General features: G+C 42.1%; 1 long non-coding RNA gene across 1 annotated transcript; it reads left to right on the top strand.

Annotated features, from left to right (window-relative positions):
- The first annotated feature begins 5169 nt into the window (after window positions 1-5169).
- On the top strand, window positions 5170-16287 carry LOC111926733 (uncharacterized). Its single transcript, XR_002863147.2, has 3 exons — window positions 5170-10116; window positions 10284-14003; window positions 16027-16287. It is a non-coding gene; the product is annotated as an uncharacterized LOC111926733 (long non-coding RNA).
- Window positions 16288-20945: the final 4658 nt, after the last annotated feature.

Genomic DNA, 20945 nt, shown 5'->3' with positions numbered 1-20945 from the left:
GTCTTCCCAAGAAGATTTTCCAGAGAAAGCTGAGGGAGAAAGGAACTGCCATGGCAGTGATGGCAAGTGTTTTAAGTGTGCCTGCCTACCCCTGCCTGGCAGCAGCCCTTGGACTTATGGAAGCTTCCAGATCAGTGGAAGAACTGATTGTGTTATAAACTGTAGGGAGCAGAAATGTCTGCCACTTTATTCTACGTTTCTGCTTCCCCCTGCTTACATACCGGGTGATGACCCGAGATCATATCATCCAAGACATGCTGCACTTGCAATTGGTGAGATGTATCAATAGTTTTCATCTTTCTCTAAAACACGAGGTACTTTATTTGATTTACAATTAAATGGCAAATCCTACAGTATATTCCCAGGACCCCAGGAATGGTAAGTCATTTGAGTTGTATTTTTAATAGATTGTTATAAATCATTTTTATATTGCCATAATTGATTAAGGTGCTTTAGAGAAACAGAAGACTGCACATTCCCTGCCCCTAGGAGTTTGCTTGCTAAGTACATATTGAGGTACAAAAGGTACTTTGTGCAATTTTATGCAGTGTGATCCCTTGCTACTAATGACAGTGATATAAATGTGGCCCATATCCTGAAACAACTTAATGTGTGCTTAACGTGAAGGATTTAGAGTACCTCCGGATGAGTGTGGTGATTCATGCTGGAGAACACACGAGACTGCTTCCTTCACCACCTGCCCTGCCACCAGAGGTGGCTGCCCTGCCACTGAGGGTCACTTCACACCTAAGGGCCATCAGCCTAGTGCCATCAGCTTGCTGACAGTGACCAGGGAAATGGCAGGAGGAATAGCCCAAACCCATCCTCTGGTGCATTATACCAGAGCATTTTAGGGACTTTGTGAGCCAAAGTTTGTTTAATGGGCTGATGGAACTATCTTCTGTGAGTTTAAGCTTAAGCTGAAATCGATATAGTTGCAGTGTGGTCATATTCCAGCCTGGATAATTCTATTCTGCATTTTCAACTTCCCTTGATGCATCTTCAGATAAAGCATTTGTGCCCTAAAGCTGTGGTGTTCTGTTTGCTATTGCAATTTTGTAGCAGCTGCATTCCACTCCAGAGATAGATGCATTTTGGTGGTAAGTGATCCTTAGGTTTAAATAATCTATAATTCTTTGGAGCACTTTTTGGGCTTGTAAAAGGTGTAATACAAATCAATGAATAATTTTCACTCACCATTGTTTGTAATGTATTCTTAGTTTTCAACAGAAAATAAAATTTCTTTTCCTATTGATTTTCTTCTTTTATGTTTTGCCAAATTGATTTTTCCTTTTCCTAATGGAGCAGAAACTAACATATCTGGATTTCAGTTACTTCTCCCTTTCTGATTCAGCATCATTTAGGATATCAGAAGGAATAAAAACAGCTCTAAGGAATAGTATTCATTCATTAACTTCAAGGGAGCTGACACTGTTTTAATCCATTTTAAGGGAGAGCGTGTCTTTTGGGTTTTTAAATTTCATCAGTGGATTTGTAAGTGTTCTCTAAACAAGTATTAAAGAGACAAGTATAAATATGATGTTATGACTTGGGAGGGAGAGGTGTGAGAATTAAGCAGAGTTTAAGGTAGGCCAAACTGTTGGGTTTCAGAACAAAGTTTTTGAGCTCTCACTGAAAATGTAGGTGGGGTTTTGCAGGGGATGGATGATCTACTTCCATTTCTGCACACCAAGGCCCTTCTACGTTCAGCTGGAACAGTGACAAGGTAAGTATTCCTATGGTATATTCAGATCATGAAGAGTCACAGTTGTCTTAAGATACAAAGTGTGAACCTCAGCTGGATGCTTGTTTTTAAAGATGCCAAGCACTCCTTTCCATTTAGGAGATTAAGGGGGCCTTTGAGCATCAGGTGGCTAAGAAACAACTTGAGAACTTCTGAAATGTTTGGCCTAAAAAAGTTGTGAAAGACCAGGTCATTCCCCCAATGTGAATAGGATTATCTGAAATAAATTGTGGTATCAGCTTCGGAATCAGTGTTTCTTAGGAAGCTCAGCTATGATTGGAGGGTTAATACAACCAGTGACTACAGGGTAATAATTCAGGCTATTTCAGTAGAGAAAAATGAGATTAGAAAATACTGAGATAAACAAAATGTTTTTTTAATGTATCGGGTCTTACGAAATTCAACCTTGGTATAGGTATACTGACTGAAACAGTACCATAAAGTTTAGTATTTATCCCAAGAAGTTATGAGGGACAGGAGATGTTCTGGAGAATGGAAAAAATGCAAAGATAGGTCTATCCATAACAAGGACAAACAGCTGAACTCAGGGATTTGTAGTCAAGTTGTATACCTGCCAATACGTGGAACAAACAATCAAACAACAGATCATAAACCCCTTGAACAGAACAAGTATGTGAGCAGGACAGCTGGCATGTATTTGTCAGGAGTAAATCACCTGAAACCAATGTCTTTTCTTTCTCAGACACATAAACAGACCTTGTAGGTTGGAAAAGAAATGGTTGTCAGTTGTCTTGATTTTAAATGGTTTTTCAGACTGTTTTACAAGTCAGAAGCAATGTGGCAAAACCAGGATGAGAAGAAACTGTTCTCTGAGGTCAGTACACAGGTGTCTGGCAAGCTGTAGCCAGAGACCAGTTACCAATGGTTACCTGTGCAACTACAAGGGGATTTTGGGTGGGTTGTTTTGGGATCTGTGGTGGGACAGAGTGTGATGCAGAGCAATGGTGGAAAGCAGATGTTCTTTGGTTTGCAGGCTGGGGTGGGCTGTGGGCCAGGTGGAGGGTGGGTTCATAATGTAAAGTAACCTGGAGAAGTGCGATGGGTGGTCTGTACAAAATGGGGCATGGACAGCTGCAAGACTCTCCTTTGTTGAGTTAGGAACACTGAATAGCATTAACGCATGAGAGCAGGCGACTTCGTGAAGAGAAGGTTCTGGGTTTTGGAGTGGATCATCTTAGAAGAGGTAATGGGTGAGATGTGGGTCAATAGGGTGACACACTATTGATCAACAAGGAACGTGATCAGTGAGAGAAGAGTAAATAAACTGGGGTTGCCAAATCTAAAGAAAGAAGGAGCATGATAAATCTTGAAAGATTACTAAAAAGCAGAAAAAAATAATCTGTACTCTTTGTCTACTGGGACAAGGGGTAATGGGCTGTAACCTCAGTGAGAGACATGGCTTAGATGCCAGCAAGATCCTTCTACTAGTGATAATTGTGAAAAGAGGAAATAGCTTGCTTGGAAGCTTACCAAATGTCCATCCTTGGGGGTTAGACAGATTACAGTCCAGAATAATGTAGGTCTTATTCATCTTGCCTTTGGGAGACGAACTAAATGTCCTCCTGAAATGACTTTCAACTTTAATTTCTTGAATTTAAGAATCTTTTAAACTACATTTTAATCTCCTTTCAGTTTGGTCCAGGTAAGCCTACCTAGTCTATGAAGAGTTAAGAATTTCTGTGTTCCGTATTATCTTACAGAATAGTTAGCATTTAGCATCAATTAAAATGGCAAAGTCTTATGATTCGCTCTCCACCTTTGCTCAGCCTTATCCATTACTCTTGAACCAGTTAAATAAATATGGTTTAACCGCAGTCTACTGAATAAATGTTCTCTCTTTATTTCTCTGTATGTATGTCTGTACATATATAATATATATATATATTTGAAATTATGATTCCATTTATCCCAAGTTTCTGGAATTTATTGATTTTTTTAACAGTGTTTAAATTACATCCACTTTTATGGAGACAAATCTGTTGAAGAATTAAACAGCAAAGTTTGCTCCAATCTATAAACATGACAGGGGGATGATTTCCTCTCATTTGCTAAATATACTGCTCCTTAGTTGGAGACATAAATAAGAATGTTGCCTAAGTAGGTCATATTTGAGCTAGGGCTTTTCAAAAGACATGAAAGCACCCACCGTGAATATACACTTCAAAGCCAGAACCCATTTTTTTGTGCACATTTTGTTCCCGAGAAGTTTTCCATCTGTTCTAATGTCATGGCTTTGCCACAGTGGCTTGTCCTCAGACTCTGTATCTCTGGCAACTCATATGTTTTACTTTTTAATGCGGCAGGTAAAGGAGATAATTGGAAGACCTTCAGAGTCAGCTGGGGGGGGGTGGGCAGGAGGGAAGGGGGAATCTTTCACTTCTAAATGGAGGCGAAGGACAGACTTCCTCTGCTCCTTGTTGTTAGATAGCTAGTTTGATTGGATGCCAGGAGCTGAAAGGAGGCAGCGTGCATTTTGAAAGGCTTTTTGAGGAGCAAATCTGAAATTAAACGACAGATAATATTTATAGAGGTTAGTGAAGTTCACTTCACCCTGCTCTCTGTAGCAGTGTAGTTCCAAATTCAAGATTCTTGATGGATTTAAACCCTTTTTCATCAGCAATAGTCCGACCTGATCTGCCTGTCACTTTCTAAAACGATGCCTTTCTGACTTCTCCATGTAGCTTTGAAAGGGGAGGAAGCTTCCTCACTAATATGTCACTCAACCCACCCACCTAGACACCCACAGCCTGTTTGAAACCAGCATAGGAAAAAAAAGACCACCACACCACACACCCTGGATTGTAGCCATGCTGAAGAAAGCGCTTCTTTAAATATCAATATCAGTGAACACTGGTCCTAGGGGTGAAGCCAGAAATAAAACCCTATTTAACTTGTATCTCAAGCCACCCTTCAATCTTACAAAACAAGCCGAGCTGTGCGTTTGCTATTTTATGTGCTAATCAGTGGCAGCATCACTGTGTTATATTTCCAGAAGAATTTTTGTTTATTTGCATTGCAGTGTGCCCATCACTCACACAGGGACTTCTGGAGCACCACTGGGTGCCGTATGACTCAGGAGTTGCCCTACTCAGTGTCCAGTTGGTGACACTTCTCTAATGGCCTGAGGAACAGAAGGAATGTCCTGGCTCTGGGGTTGGTTCTGCAAGGAACTGGCTGCAGTGCCATTGCTGAGGCAGCAGTGTGGAGAATGACACAAAAATCAGGGAATGGGTTTTGCTGGAACCAGACACCAACAGGAGCAGTGATTTCTGGGGAAACAGGAGGGCTTCAGACCTAAAGGCCATGTGCATATGCCTGACTAAGTCCACAGTGATGGACTGAAGGGCTGAGCTCAGCTCTGGGGCTCTGCAGCTCCCTGGACTGTGCCTGGGGGAAGGCTTTCACATGGTATAAAGGGCTCCTCTGTGTCTTTGGCACAGTGGCCAGGCATACTGCTCAGGGAGCAAAACCTCTTTCTAAATATCTGAAAAAGGTCTTCTGGGGCAATCTGCATCTTCCCACCCTGAGGCTGATAATATCCACCAATACCACCACTCTTATTGCAGACAGCCTTGAGAAAAGCGAATGCATCTAGTACATCACCGCTCACATGGACAGCAGCTCTTTGGGCAGCACTTGTGTTTGCTGGTCTCTAAAGAAATGGCAAACTGCCTTTCTTTCTGCTTTTGAAAATGCCAACATGACACAGTCCTAGCAAGCCTGTGAAACACAGTCAAGATTCAGAGCAGAATGGATTGCCACCTGGTTCACAGGAACACCTGGCAGCGGGATATATGGAAACACATTGCCATATACAAGGAAATTAATGTTTTTATCCATTACAGGAAGATAGGACAGCATAAGAATAAGTCTTCAAAAGACTTAGCAATTAAGAGCAGAATGGATGTGAGTCATCTGTCCGGCAAAAGTTGTGCCAGATGCAGACGCAAAGTAGTTCAGCATGTTAATCCCACTTAGGCAATGCTTGTCCTATGTCAGGGAACATTTTCTGTCAGTTTGTGAGGTGGTACATGCACATGCATGCATATGCATGAACTTCAGTGTAATTTGGGGTTTTTCAGTTTGCTTATCTGCCAGTTGTTCATCTTAGGGCATTTTTAATATGTCTCAAAGTAATTTGGAAGTATATACATTTTGCATTTTGGTCCAGATATTGTCAATATAGCAAATAACTAGCTGCCTAAAAATTTCGATTTCAATTTGAAAGAAATACTGTTGTTCTGAAATGTGATGCAGATCAAAGCAAACAAAGCAAAGAAAGATTGAAGAAATTTCTAGCAGCTCAGCAGGGTCTATACCTGCTCAGTGGGACAGAGAGGACAGTGGAATGCAGCCTTGACAGTAAACCTTTGCTGGCAGTTTGCAAGACTCCTAGTTCCAGGGCAGTTCTGCAGGGAAGGAGTCCCTGAGTGCTGAGCAGGTGTCCCAAATCCCAAGGCTCACCTCCAAAGCCTTGAGTGAGGTTCCCAGACAATTGAGATGTCAGGTGTGTTTGGAAAAGCATCAACAGTGTGGGAAGGAATGAATTTCTGTTTTCTGACTGGAAAATTTCTGACCAGCTTCTCTTTGAAAAGCTTTGGTGTTATTCAATTTTTGGAATGGGAAAGATGCAGAATCCCTACTTTCTTGATTAATCCTGAAATCCTTAGATATCCTGGTCTCAGATTGAGCATCAGAGCTTTTGTAGGTAGAACATGACAAGTGGTATGGCTGATGAGAAATACTGGCCAAAGTGCCACTCTGCCCTGGTAGCTCTAGGCTTGCAGATGACTCCTCAGGTGATGTTTTCAGTCAGTCGGAGAGACCTTATCTTGCAGAGAAGCCCAAGGTTTGAAGCTGGGGAGTGTTTATACCTTCACCTCTCTCTACTTTGTAGAAGAGCAGCTTGCTGGACCTTGTGAGACAGACTCTGAGGTTCTGGAAGGTGAAGTCAGAATGTTTTGGTGAAGGTTAGACATGACTGCTGTCCAAAGAACTGCTAACTATATGAGTGTGGAGGTACTAAGTGTACAAGGTGCCTCAGACTGCTTGTAAGAGCGGTGGTAGTAGTGGCAGACATTGTGATGCTGTAATGTGATTTACTCAGCTGTTTCCCATGCTCACCACGACTTTATTTACATATTCCTCATATTGTGCAGGTTGTCTGGATGGGGAAATGTGTACAGTTGGGAGTGGATCTGACTTTTGAAACACAGACCCAGGGTCATGTGAAAAATGCATGTTGCTGTTTTGATTGCAATCAGTTGTGAAAATGCAAGAGGATGAAAAGGTTTTTGCTGGCTTGCTAATGGGTGCATGTGTATTCTTTTTCATGCTATTTCAATGAAAACACCTGGAAATGAACTGAGGGTTTGAGGATTCAGGGAAGGAAAATGAGCTGCCAGTGCTGAAGGCAGCCAAGCTGCGTAGCAGACAGCAATATGCTACAGCTTGTGAGGCACTGCTGGGAGATAGGGGAACAGAGGAGCACAGAGGTCAGTGCTATTAACTCTGTGTAGTGGTATGTGTGAGTGAGAGCAGGGCTTTTTCAAACAGGGCTATTAATTTCTCACCATATTTTGCTGATTTTTTTTCATCTTCAGTTTTATAGAGAAGATACACTTTTGGTGAGGGCTTGCAAGCTGCCCTTAGAGGGGCTGAGCAGAATCAGGTCTAGCACTGATCTCTCTGAATTCAAGCGGTTGGTCGCAGTGACAGGCTCACGGGAAGAGGATCAGCCTCTTGGGGGGTCCAAATCTTCCTGGCTTCTTCACTTCACTGCTCAGCTCGCCTGTGAAATGCATGAGCTGTGAGCACACGAAACATGAAGGCATAAAATTAATTCAAACTCCTAAGATGCCCAGCTCTAAAATCGGCCAGCAGCAAAGTGTGGAGCAGTGGTAATTAACTTCCATGGTGGCAGCTCTGGGAGAGGTACACATTGGGCACGATGGGAGACTTGGTGTGATGCACCACAAGCACTGCTGAGGTGGCAAAACCCCCCCGGGACCAGGGAGCACAGCAGGGTGCTGGAAAAGAGCAGCTCTGAGGGGAGGAGATAAAGAAAAGGGCTCTTTGGTGCCTTCTGTGTTCCTCCTGCCCCTCCAAACGTGGCAGCTGCTGAAAGAGGCCGTGAAGTGTGTTTCTCCTGAGTGCTTGCTGTAAACAGTGCGTACAGCAGCGCTGATTATACATCAGCTCGCTGGGCTAACTATAGCATAGTAATTAAAGGGGTGAGAACATTTTGGAGTACTTTCCGCCACTTGTTGTCTGTGTAATCCCCCTGTGTTTGGCAATAAATAGAACTTTTAAGTTTAATTAATATACACTTGGCTGGCTATCCATTTAAAAGCATGCTTCGGTGGCCTGAGACATTATCCACTTATGCAGAGTGTTGCTGGAAGAGCTGGTGAAACACTGGAGAGGGAGTGCAGGGCCAGGGCAAGGGGTGCTGCTGAGCCCTGGAGCAGGGAGGCACAGCTTCATGTCCCAGGGAATGTAGGTCAGTGGGCAATTCAGAGCATGCTCTGACACAAGCATACAGGCACTGCAAGAGAAGGCAGAGTAAATAAACAGCTTTTCTCCTGAATGTGGGGCAGCTTGGGCTGTTTCTAAAATTTATTTCTGAACGCTGGGTTTCGTAAGTGAGTTCCTCTCAGGCTGAGGTGTCAGAGGGTCAAACGAGTCTTGAGAATAAAATGGAGTCTAGTATCTCTTTCTTTCCCTCAAACTTCTTTTGTGTAGGGCTATTCAAACCATTGCTTTTTTTTTTTTTTTTTTTTTAGTTTAGCAGAAACAACAGCAGCAAAAAAATTGGTTTGGATTAGATCAAATATACATTCCTTCTCTCCTCCTCCCCTCCTGGGATGAAACAAACAAACAAATCATGCCGTTTAGCACCATTGTGTCATTTGCCCCGGAACAAGCCATTTCATTTCATGTGCTTTTTGAAAAGCAAAGGCAAGGAACAGCTAGAGTTTCATAAAACTGCCAGAGGACTTGGACTCCAGTCCCAGCTCCAGTGAGTGCCGAGTTATTTATCTGCAAGAGCAGGGTGTCAGCAGGAGCTATTTCAGGCCCCCCTTTGCTCCAGAATGCACCCCAGGCTGATGTTTGTAGGAATTTTCTGTGGGTGGCAATGACTGTTCAGGTGAAGGAGTGAGTTGTGCTGCAATGGATGCACAAAGTGAGCCACGGAACAGAAGTGAGGGTCAGGGTGGATGAAGAAAAGACTTGGAGAGAAAAAAGAATTCAGGAATGAAATAGGTTTATAATGTTGCAGCTTCTGCTTTTTTCTTTCAGTCTCTGATACTATTTTCCTACTGCTCTTCCTGCCTCTCCTGGCTCTTTACCCCATGCCTGCTCACCTCCTGTTCTCATGTCTTTTTTACCTTCTCAGTCTTTCTCTCTGGATCAGGTGTTTTGATCTGGGAAGTCAAGTTAGTATGCCATCATGTAAATGAGTAACTTAGGCTTCCTAGTGATGAGCTAGCACATGTAGGGTTGAATGTCTTGAAGACTCAGTTGCAGGTAACCAGCTTTAATTTTCACAGCTTTTTGTTTGTTTTGTTAATTTTTGTTTTTATGTTTTTATGTTGATTTTTTTATTTTTTATTTTTTTATTTTAAAGTGCTCTGCAAGAACAGATTCACTGGCCTATTCTGCAGGGTGGAGTGTGTGAAAAATGTCCTTTCTCCTGACTTCAGGGTGGAATGAAACAAACACTCGTTGAGTACAAATAATTTGTCCTATTTTCTCCATCAGTTCCAGGAAGACAGGAAGTGTTTCCCCAAGGAAAACCTTTCTCTGCATTATCAGTAGAAGAGCCTGAGGTGGCTGGCTCAGGTGCAAGTGTCGGCTGTGGGTGTCCACCTGTGCCCGCAGGAGCAGCGTGCTCTCTCTGATTGGCCTGGCCAGTGGCAGTTGAATTAGCAACAGAGGGTCCAAAAATAAGCAGATTTAATAAAAAAAGCTTCATGGCGTGGTGGTTGGGCCCGTGCTGTGCAACTAATTAACTTGCTAACCCTGTGGAAGCACTTCCAAAAATGAACTCCTGTTCTCTGCTCCCGCGCTTCCTGCATTCAGCTTCCTGCGCTGCTTCGGCTTCTGTCCCCTTCCCCAGGAGGTCAGCATAGCAATGTCACTTATACCTGCTGTGTGTACAGGAGGGACATGTCACATCTTGTGCCTTTCCTGGTCTGCCACTGTGACCTTCTGCAATAGCTGAGAACATCAGTTCCCCCTCCCTGAAGTGGGGCAGCTCTTATGCTGAAAGAAGACTTCTCCTTTCTTTGGGCTTCCCTGTTACGTGCAGAAGTAATCCACCAGTAATTGTATATAAGGACAAGGAGGTAAGTGTTTTTTGAGTTGTGCTTCCTTTTCTTCATGCCAAGTAGAGTGGTATCCCTCTGCACGGTTGTCAAAGGCATAGATGTGCTTCTCTTTTATGTTGTGAGATTTATCAGCAATGTATGTGAAACACAGCTTCATTTTTTCTTTCTGTTTTCTCCATTCGCAGAAATATTGTGATTTTCCTACTGTGGCTTGAAATGCCTGGCTCTGGCTATTTGTACCTGCTTTGTAATAGCCCCACTTGAGAGGTGAAAAAGGAGGCTCTAAAGCCCAATTCCAAGATTACGACCTGCACATTATTTTAATTTAAACTCGCCTCCTGTTACAACAGAGAATCAAGGTGTAAGTGTGTAAAGTGCTTTGGGAGCCCTGTGATAAAAGGCCCTATAAAAACATAAATGTAAGCAGATGGCAGACACAACCTGCCTGGTAGGAGCAACACACAAGCTCACAGAAAAGGGTGCAAATTCAAGTCCTACCCGAAATTATCTTGGACAACAATAAATGTAACCTTTGCCAGGGCCTGGGCATTTGTAATGTAGACCCTGCTATTTCTCACCACATTGCCTCAGCCTGAGACACAGGCTAAATCATCGGGTTGCACCTCCAAGCACGTTCAGGCTTTGTGTGCCTGTTTGAACAGAGATCCATGACTGTGGAACAACACCAATGGCAAAGGAATGGCCATGGCTGTATCTCAACCACTTTAATGTTGATATCCTCAAGAAGAGGCATAAAATAAGAAGTCCTTGGATACTGCATCACCAGTTTGTAGTTAAGCTCAGTCTGGGGCATGATGTGCAGAAATGGAAAGGAGTGAAATGTAACGAGCAAGACATGCAGCGACATGTGTTTGCTGAGGAAAAGGGAGAGCTGATCTTTTTTCTACCCTTGCCTTTTCTTCTAAACACCATTTTTTTCCCCAAAGGATGGATTTTCTCTTTATCTAACTTGTAATTTTTCCCTGCTGTGAAATGTTTTGGGTCAGATGATATTTTGCTGGGCTTTAGAAAACTGCTAAGAATTAATTAATCTGTAATTAAATTGATGGGGAAAAGATGTACAGAACTGTTAATAGAATTACATCCTCAAAAGGGACAAAAATAAGGCAGTTTCTTTTCATTTCTCTTTTTTTACAGTTTGCAGTGTGACAGATTTCTGACCAAGTTCGAGTTTAGACAAAGTGCATGTGGCAAAAGTTGGAAGTGTTGTAATGCTGCCTACTGTGATTTGTATAAACATTTAGGATCCCCTGGAGAGGAATGTAATCCAGGGTTCCTTGCTTACACAGAAACGCTCAGAACAATATAATATTTGAAAGAAAAGAAACATTTTTAATTGGATTTGTGCTGACTATTTTCGAAATACAAAGAAGACACTTTATCCAGTAAGCTGCAGATTGTTTGCAGTCACAGGGAATCGGCAGGACTCAAATTAGCTGCAGGACAGCCCTTGCTGTTGTTCTGTGAGCCCAACAAAATGTGAGATTTGAAGGAAAAATACTAATGATAAGAAAAGGCTGGAAAATTCAAGCCACATGCTTTTCTAAGTTTATGCAAGTTAGGCTGAACGGATCATGTGATTTCCTCATGCATTCCTCAAATGACAAAAAAACTGAAGGGGAAGATTTTCAAGTTTGTCTTTCTTCTGACTAGAATACTTGCTATGGGATGGGGCAGATCCTGGCATGTGCCCTCCTTTTCTCACGGAACTGTGCTGCCGAAGCGTGACCTTGGCTTGCTCCCCAACACCTGCCACCTCACTCTGAACCCCTTGTACCTTTGGGGATGACCTTCCCTGCTTTTAGCACCCATCCCCCTGCTGTTAGCAGGAGAGGGGCAGCTCAGGCACTGCTCCCAGTTTCATGCTGGGATGAGTCCCTTTGCTGTTTGTATTGAATGTGAAGAGAGGAGAGACCTGTTGTTTCATCAGCGACATCAAAGAGAAGAAAATTGCTCTCCAGTGTATCCAAATTTGCAACATCCCCTTGCTTTTGTAGTAATAGAGAGAGGATATTAGAGTCTTTTAGTAAAGGTATAAGGCTTGGTTTTATTTCCCTTTTCCTTCCGTTGTTGCATTTATTTTTCTTTCTTTGCACTGCTGATTGGTGAGGTCCATTGGTAGTGTCAGCAGGTCTTATTTTGCCAGATGCAGCATTCCTCTTAACATCAGTAGCAGCTGAAGAATCACTAAATCTAAGGTGAGAATAGGCTTCAGAGCAGATAGAGTGCCCTGAGGCAACTGAAAGTTCTGTGCCTCTGTAGTTGTTTGTATTTATAATTTCCAAGTATTAAAAGAAATGTTAAGATGTATTCCTATAGAAAGAAAAGATACAAGCTCAGGTTCACCCTACCAATCATTTGGCACTTCAGGGATGATGTAAAATAAGGAATATTGCCACTCAGGCCTCCTTCTATGTAACTACTGAAAAGAAACGAGTGTCTTCATGGGGAATTTAAAACTTCACACAATCTGAGGGCTCCTCTGGAGGGGACTGTTGCTTCACTGACTCATGTGACTACACACCTACCATAGGTGTCTCATCCATGGGTAGCTTGTAAGTGAAATTCTAGACAGTACAATTTGTATGTGACAATATCCCATAATTGCGTTTTAAGGAAGGTGCCCCCTAGGTTGGTTCCAGTAACTGTTTGGCAGAGCTGTTAGCATATTAGGTCAGGATTAATAGAGCCAAGTGGGGAGGAATGATTTTTTGGAGAGACTTGAAAAAGGAGGGCTCCTAGAGAATGAGATTTAAGGTGGGGCAAAAAGAAACAGGATGGGAAGGAGGACTAAGAGTAAAGGCTTAAAAGTAAGGACAAGAAAGTTAAGCTGAATATACCTAAGTAACAGATAAATGCTTATGTTCATATCACCTCTTTAAGAAAATTTCGTAAGGAAGATGACAAAACCCTCTCTTGTCTATGGATTATGGTCTCCTCCTTTCCAGGAGAGTGCCAGTTACAACAAGGGGAAGCTAAGATAAGGAGGAATGCATGGGGAGGATGATTCTGCAGGACAGTTTTGGGAGGTCACCCTCATATTTCCTAATATTAGACATCTACAGGTATAGATGTCATGGCTGAGCTAGTTCTTCTGAGCTGCCTTTTCAGTCAAAAGAGAGCAACTGCTGCTTTTAAGGTGCAGTTCAGCTGAGCTATTTTAGATATCTGCTGAAAATGTCCAGATGTCTGCAATGAATCCTACTTTGCCTGTTTCTGTTGATGAAAATGGAGTTGAGGGATGTTAACTCAGATGCAAAGTCTATGGTTTATAAGATACTATGAAATGATCTCTAAACTTGCATTCACCTCCAAACAGCATACAGAAGAGCCAAATATTTGTTCTTTCTGGACAAATCTTACTGTTGCATGATTCAAGTAGGACATTTAGGTGGTCAAGGAGACTTGCGAGACTGATATATTTAAGAAAAGGCAAAATGAGATATTTTTGGTAAATTGCATTTCCTTATTAGTCATCACTTCCCTTTTTATTCTGAGAAGCAGCCCTCTTCAGACGTGTTCGTTTTATTTGGCAGAAGCGTAGATAACTCCAGATGTTGCTGATTCTTTTTCAGTTCATCGCCTCAGGAAACTTCAGTTGCACCTGAGAGAAAATAGAAGCCAACCTGGAAGAAAAAGAAAAGAGATATATAATAGCCTTGATAGAGGGAAAGAAAAATCAGATTAATTTATATGCTCTGGATGATCTCTAAATGTTTCCTTAAAGATGAATTAAAAGCCTTTTAATTCACAAAGAGCTGAGTTCAGGGCCTTGTACATCTTCTATTAGAGCTGAAAACATGATAAAGAGATGGATTTTCAAGCTTCCCTTAAGGGTCTACTATTGCAATGGAAAACAGAGCATTAAACTTTGCAATTAGCAAGTAAGTAGAAGTGATAATAAGCTTTGATATTAAAGAGCAATGTCCTTGCCTTACATAAGTAGGTGCCATCTTATTTCAGCAGAGGTCTTTTTGCTCCAGATGGGCAAAAAATTGCCCCAGACTGAGGCACCTAGATTTTTAGCTGTGGACCATTGTAATTTTAAATCTGCAAATACAATGTGTTATCTACCATGGCTTTCACACATTTGAAGTTTGTTGAAGGATATTCTTGCTGTTCTAATCTACAAAGGATAAAGCCTGAGAAAACACTGATTTTTTTTGCCATTCTTTCGGATACGTTTCTTTGCTTACATTCTTTGTTAAATCAACAGAGGTTGATGAGGTTAATGACACACAGACCTTTTCCCTTCAGAGCAGCAGTTCATCTCTAGTTCTTACTGCTAAATGCTGAAAGTCATTCCACCTAAAATAAAAGAAAATAAAATTTAAAAAAGAAAAGGGGAAAGAGAAGAGAAGAGAAGAGAAGAGAAGAGAAGAGAAGAGAAGAGAAGAGAAGAGAAGAGAAGAGAAGAGAAGAGAAGAGAAGAGAAGAGAAGAGAAGAGAAGAGAAGAGAAGAGAAGAGAAGAGAAGAGAAGAGAAGAGAAGAGAAGAGAAGAGAAGAAAAGAAAAGAAAAGAAAAGAAAAGAAAAGAAAAGAAAAGAAAAGAAAAGAAAAGAAAAGAAAAGAAAAGAAAAGAAAAGAAAAGAAAAGAAAAGAAAAGAAAAGAAAAGAAAAGAAAAGAAAAGAAAAGAAAAGAAAAGAAAAGAAAAGAAAAGAAAAGAAAAGAGAGAAGGAAAGGAAAGGAAAGGAAAGGAAAGGAAAGGAAAGGAAAGGAAAGGAAAGGAAAGGAAAGGAAAGGAAAGGAAAGGAAAGGAAAGGAAAGGAAAGGAAAGGAAAGGAAAGGAAAGGAAAGGAAAGGAAAGGAAAGGAAAGGAAAGGAAAGGAAAGGAAAGGAAAGGAAAGGAAAGGAAAGGAAAGGAAAGGAAAGGAAAGGAAAGGAAAGGAAAGGAAAGGAAAGGAAAGGAAAGGAAAGGAAAGGAAAGGAAAGGAAAGGAAAGGAAAGGAAAGGAAAGGAAAGGAAAGGAAAGGAAAGGAAAGGAAAGGAAAGGAAAGGAAAGGAAAGGAAAGGAAAGGAGGAAAAAGCAAAAACATGTCATCTAGTTAATGGCACATAAGAATTCACAAGCTTGCAACTTATGAGACAGAGCTTTCCATGTCACTAAGCAGAATGAGCAGGCTTGGAGTATGAATAATGTGCCAAAGTGTTCCTCTGTGACACCCCAGGAAAGCTCAGCAGACTTTCCTGTCCAGGGCTGGAAGACACCAAGATTTCCAGGCTATTATCTTCCACTGGAATAACATTCAGTCAAAGATAACTTGCTCCTTCTGGTGAAAGTACTTCCATATAAATAAGGGAAGGAGTGGTGTTCTTTGGAAAGCAGTCTGGTATCACTTCTGACAGATAACAGCGATTGTGATGAAGAGTAAACACCTCAGTCACGGGGTGATGCAGAGCACGCTGATGCACCCTGGAAGCAGCACCACAGAACCGCAGCTGAAGGCTGAATCACTGCTGTATCTAATTAGGCACATCAGTTAGATATGCAAGCCTCCAACAGTCTGAGAAGGGCTGAGATTGCTAATACCAATCTCTTATTGTCCTCACGGCTCAGAAGAGGTGATGGTTGATAAGATTAAAGAAATAGCATTTGGTATTAGAGCGGTCAGTAGCTTTCTGGTTGCTTGTTGGGGGGAAGGTGGGGCAGGCAGTTAAGTGATGTTGCATCATTTTGTGATTTGGCCCTCTGACTGATGTCAAGGTAAAGAAATAAATCGCTCGTATTTAATGTGTTGGTGAATAACAGCAGGCCCTTGATTTTCTAATGCAGTGTCATTTGAATTGTATATGCTATCGAATCAGACAAAATATGTATTTATGCATTAGGTTTCTTCAAAATTCCTAGTATCTTTTTTAACAAGATGCAGGAAAAATAACTGAAATGCCGATCTTTTTATTCCTAGGTTGTTTGTGACAAAGCATCAGCAACGTCCTGCGCTGAACATGATTCACGTAAGGAGCAGACAGTGGATACTGAGTTTGAAATGGGGCTAATCAACAATCTTTGGAATAAAGAAGTATCTTAACTCAAAAATGTTGATGCATGAACGAATGTTATTCTCTGTGCGCTGAGTTACTGTTTAGGGGACACATCTACACAAGCAACCACACTGAATCTGTTCAGTGCCATTCACAAGCAAATTAAATTTCAAAATCTGACTGTATGTGCATGTGTGTGTCTAAATATCTCTAGAGAAATTACTTATTTATTTTCTACTTTGCTCAAATTTTTCCTCTTCCAGTGCGCTCAGTTCATTCCTGGAGTCACTCTATTGACGTTAACAGTGGGGTATTAAGGAGGTATTTTGCTCTTCTACTAAATTTTTAGGATAAAAGTTTCTGGGACAAGGCCACACACAGCTGCAGGCGAGCTGTCTGATCCAGGCAGGGGACTGATGTGGGGGTGGAGGAAGGTCTGCTTCTCTGGCCTTGGGGGACAGCACAAGTCCAAGCTGGGTAGTGTGTGATAGAGCAAGGCAGCAATGCAGAAATGCTAAAGAAGGTGGGTGTCCTGGCCCCTAGACTTTTAGGGACAATTTGATGGAGGATTGTTGGAGAGGCCCGAGGAAGGTGTGCCTTGTGAAAGAGCCTGGCAAAGAGCAGGTGTGAAGGAGGAATGGTGCAGGGGATGTCAGAGCGCTGTGGCAGCTCATCTCATTGATGGCCAGCTGGACAAGGTGTCATTGTGCTCTGCCTCTCAGGCAGACAGTAGTTGAAGAAGATGAGGGGTAAGGGAACACTGAAGAAAGAGGATGAACAGATTACTCTAGCTGGGAAGACAGTGCTGTGGGTGTCTAACCTAGGCAGTGTTAAGTATTGCATGTAGCCTCTGAGTTGTCTGAATGAACACAAAAATGCAGGATCCTCTTGAAAATTAGGGTGCAGCTCCATGTTATGGATCCTTCATCAGTGGATCCAGTATACCCTCTCCCACTCTTCTTTGACCCCACACAAGGATCTGCTGCCTCTAATGCTGTGTCTGTTCTACTGCTGGTGTGTCCAGGACTGGTGAAAATGGGATGACTAAAGAAAAAAGATTATGTCAGGAAGACAATAGAGAAACAGGTAGGTAATAGGAAAAAAGTGCTTCTTTAGAACCAAATCATTTTATACCTCTGAGTTATCTGAGTTGGTGCAAAGGAGAGGGATAACCAAACCTTCTTGGGGATTGGAGGGGACAGAGATGAGCAGGGGTGGTGTGGGTGGGGCTGAAAAGTTTCTAGCCAGTACTACTCCCAAGGGATTGGAAATACCATAATCCACTTTTAATAGTTTAGAAACATCTAATGTTTCTAAAAAAACAGGTGTGCATATGGACAATGGTCATGTCTGGAGAGCAGGAGCTCTACCCGGTCCAATAAATCAGCTCCCTGCTGCTGAGCTGCTTTTTCTGTCCTCCATGAGGGAGTCCAGATGCCCAGCTGCCCCAAGTACCTGACTCTTAGAGCACCCAAATGAGCTCAGATGAGTGCTACCCATACCCTATAAATAGTTCATATATTGTCCAAGTTTACAATTAAATCCATTAACTAGCTTGATTATGAACAGATTCTGTAAGCACCTAAAGTTGGACCTATTTTAACGATGGAAAAACCTCTTGTCTGTAGGTTACATTGTTAAAGAAATATGATCAACTTCCACTTAGGGTCATTATTTGCCAAATATAGCTTCTTGCCAGCACTGAAAAATCATGTTCTGCTGGAAGAAATTCCTTAAACACTTGCCATCCCTCAACTTTGCTTCCATCCACTATTGTTTCTAGAAGGAATAAAACTCCAGAGTGCTTGAAGCAAAAAAAATACCTCTACTTTTCTTTGTCATTTGAACGTGACTTAACCTCTTCTCTAAGGACAGCTGGCCTTCACTCTCCAGTGGGGATACAATGAAGACTTGATACTGGAAAGCTGGAAGACCTTGCTCAAAGAGTCATTTTATCTAATATGGCACCACAGTCGCTACAGTGACCCTGTAATCATTTTATGTTTACTGGCTATAATAACCATATGAAATGAATGTGCTACATGGTATACTATGTACAGAAAACCCGAGGCAGAACTAAGGTTATTTAGGCACCCATTTGAATATAATTAGAAACTATTTCTTCAGTTTAGAATACTTGGTTTGGAGATAATTAAATAACCATGTAAAAGACACTGTAAAAGATAAATATGTATTTAGTCACCCAGCTATCTTGCTAGAGTTTTGGTCTGGCAATTGTTACAGCTCTGCATAACTATAACTCAGCAATATGGTATGTAATACATTATTATTACCTGGCCATTGATCAGATGAACTGCTGCTTCTGGCTGCTTCTCCAAGCCAGCTGAAGCTGATCTTGTGTCCCAAGCTAGATCAGTGCACTAAGTCCCCAGCTGTCCAGAAGAGCTGTGTTTTATTTATCATAATTGTAATAACATTGTCTGCTCTTAAAAAAGGGATTCTACTTTTGTTTATATCCTGTTTATAAACTAGATTAATTCAGTTGCAATTTTCTTACCTGGAACAACTACAGATTACTTTACTGAACCTTTAGTTGTTGCCCAACACTTTTAATAACCCACCTGCATAGTTTGTGATCTCCTGCAGGTAGGGAACAGAAGTATGTTTTAAAAATAAGTCTGTATATTTTGTGTGCCAGTATGTGAGACATTTTGGAAGGGTTTGGTGTTCATAAAGTGCAGATCATCTGCCTTTTGATGAGCAGGCTTGTCAAAGCATCCCAAAATAAGTGTTTAAATCCTGTACATTACCTTGGAAAAGATAAACCAGTCTATCTGGGATTACTGGCTATTAATTAATTTCTGTGATTCTTTTTTTTTTTTTTTCCCTTGCACTGTGGAGAATAAAAGGGAGAAAGTAACTAGTCACTGTGTGCCTTTTTTGTAGTTTGAAACTTCTGGGTTTTGTTCCTTTCCCACCCTGTCATCAGCAAAAACTGCGGTTTTCAGGTTTCCCCCCTTTTCCTTTCCCATTAGTCGCTCTATTAAATATGTTAATTGTAGTGTCCCAGATTACTGGGAGCTCCTTAAATCAAAGCCATGAGACTTGGTAGCAAGGCGCTTAGCTATGGGCTTTGCTGATGATAACTGCATCATATGAGTATTCATACAGAACTGATTGAGCCCCTGAGGCCAGATGCTAGAGCTGTTTTGTGCTGCTCTGCCACCATAATGCAAACTTCAACAGAGTTTTCAGGTCTGCTTGAAGCCTGTTTCCAAGTGAGGAAGTCCTGCCATACTGGCTTTGGTGCTGGTGTATCTCTTGCAAAACACAGCCCTCACTGGAAGGAGGGAATTGAGGCTGAAAGATGTAGCCCAAATGGTCTGGCCACGAGGGCCAATCCCATTCATTGCGTACTTCATACTTCATAGCTGAGAGGAGTTGGATGGTTTTTGTGGCTAATGTTGTTTTTACAGTTCAAGACTTAGAGAGGCCTAAAATAATAACAATAATAACAAACAATTAAGAATTTTTTTATTTTTATTATTGTTACTACTGCTGCTACTGCCACACAGTCAAAATCGACAGTGTTCACTACTGCACAAACATATTGAAGAAACTTGCACTGGCAGCTTTAAAATTTCCCTCACTGTGCATCTCTGATCCTGCTTTTGGCTTTTCCCAAGGTATATTTGTTGAAATGGGCTGGTACATGCTACATCTTAAAACAGCTACAAAGGAGCTTTATTTGTACTGCCTGTCATTTCAAGCTGGAAGAATTCAGTATCTATCTCACTGCCTTTGCCATATGCAGTTGGGTTTTCTCCTTCCCCTCTGTAATTCTTCTGGGGACACTGCATAATAAAAGTCTCAACTTAATCAAGAAAAATTCAACATGTGGCACGGCAAGGGAGAGCGTCGGGATTTAAAAGCGTAAAGCAAACAAACAAGCAGGCCCTTGTGATGTCAGACTAATAACACATTTGCTGCTGTGCTCTCCGGCTTGCTGGTGTGTGTACTGTTTCCCTGTACAACATTGTTCTGGGCTTTGTTTCCTTCGGCTGCTCTGCCCGAGAGGGTTCCCTGCTGCCAGGGGGCTGCTGGGACACCAGCAGGTGTCTGAATAATTGGAATAAAAATTCTTTTAGAAAGAAGCAGCTCATGGAAAAGAAAACCCTGTCCTTAGATTAAAAAAAGTAAAAATAAAATAAGAAAAAGATCTTCATTTTCCAGGGCCATTAGGAGATTCAAATCTTCCTTTCTCTTAGTTAGAGATAAAAAAAAAAGTCACACACATGAAGGAGCAATTGTTCCAGATTGGAGCAGGCTCAGCACAGCATGTGATGAGGGGAACCGTGTCCTGTGAGCCTATGAGAAGTGGAGGCTTTTTGTGGCATAGAGTCCAGTGCTTGATTCCTGGGTCAACACCACAGAACAAGGCTGTGCTTTGTCACTTGTGGCAGTGCTGCCCCGTGGAAAGCCGATGAAGGACTAGCCACCATTCCACACACAGTCATCGTGGTTTTTAAACCCCCATTTCCCACACCCTTTTTGAGTGCAAAGACTGACTGCTGTAGCAGAAGCTGGCTGCCTAGGCACAGATGGATGTGGGTGTCTTTTGCTGCTTGGGCACCCAGTAGCATCCAGCAGTCCAAAAAGGATGTTGATGCTGTGGGCCAGCCTAGCCGCAGGGTCCAGCTGGTGGGGCTCGCTCCCCACAGAGGCAGAAAGCATCTCCCATACCCCTGTCCCTCAGCCCAGGCTGCCTCCCTTTGGGCTCTGCTCTGCTTGCCTTTGCCACTGGCTACTCCTGGCCAAGCAGAGGGAGGAGGACTCCTTCCACTTGGTATATGAGGGGTGTGGAGCTGGATGTGGTGGATGT

The sequence above is a fragment of the Cyanistes caeruleus genome, chromosome 2, assembly GCF_971803275.1.
Source record: "Cyanistes caeruleus chromosome 2, bCyaCae1.hap1.1, whole genome shotgun sequence".
NCBI lineage: Eukaryota > Metazoa > Chordata > Aves > Passeriformes > Paridae > Cyanistes > Cyanistes caeruleus.
Note: the sequence above shows the minus strand (reverse complement) of the source record. Positions and strands in the feature narration are given on the sequence as shown.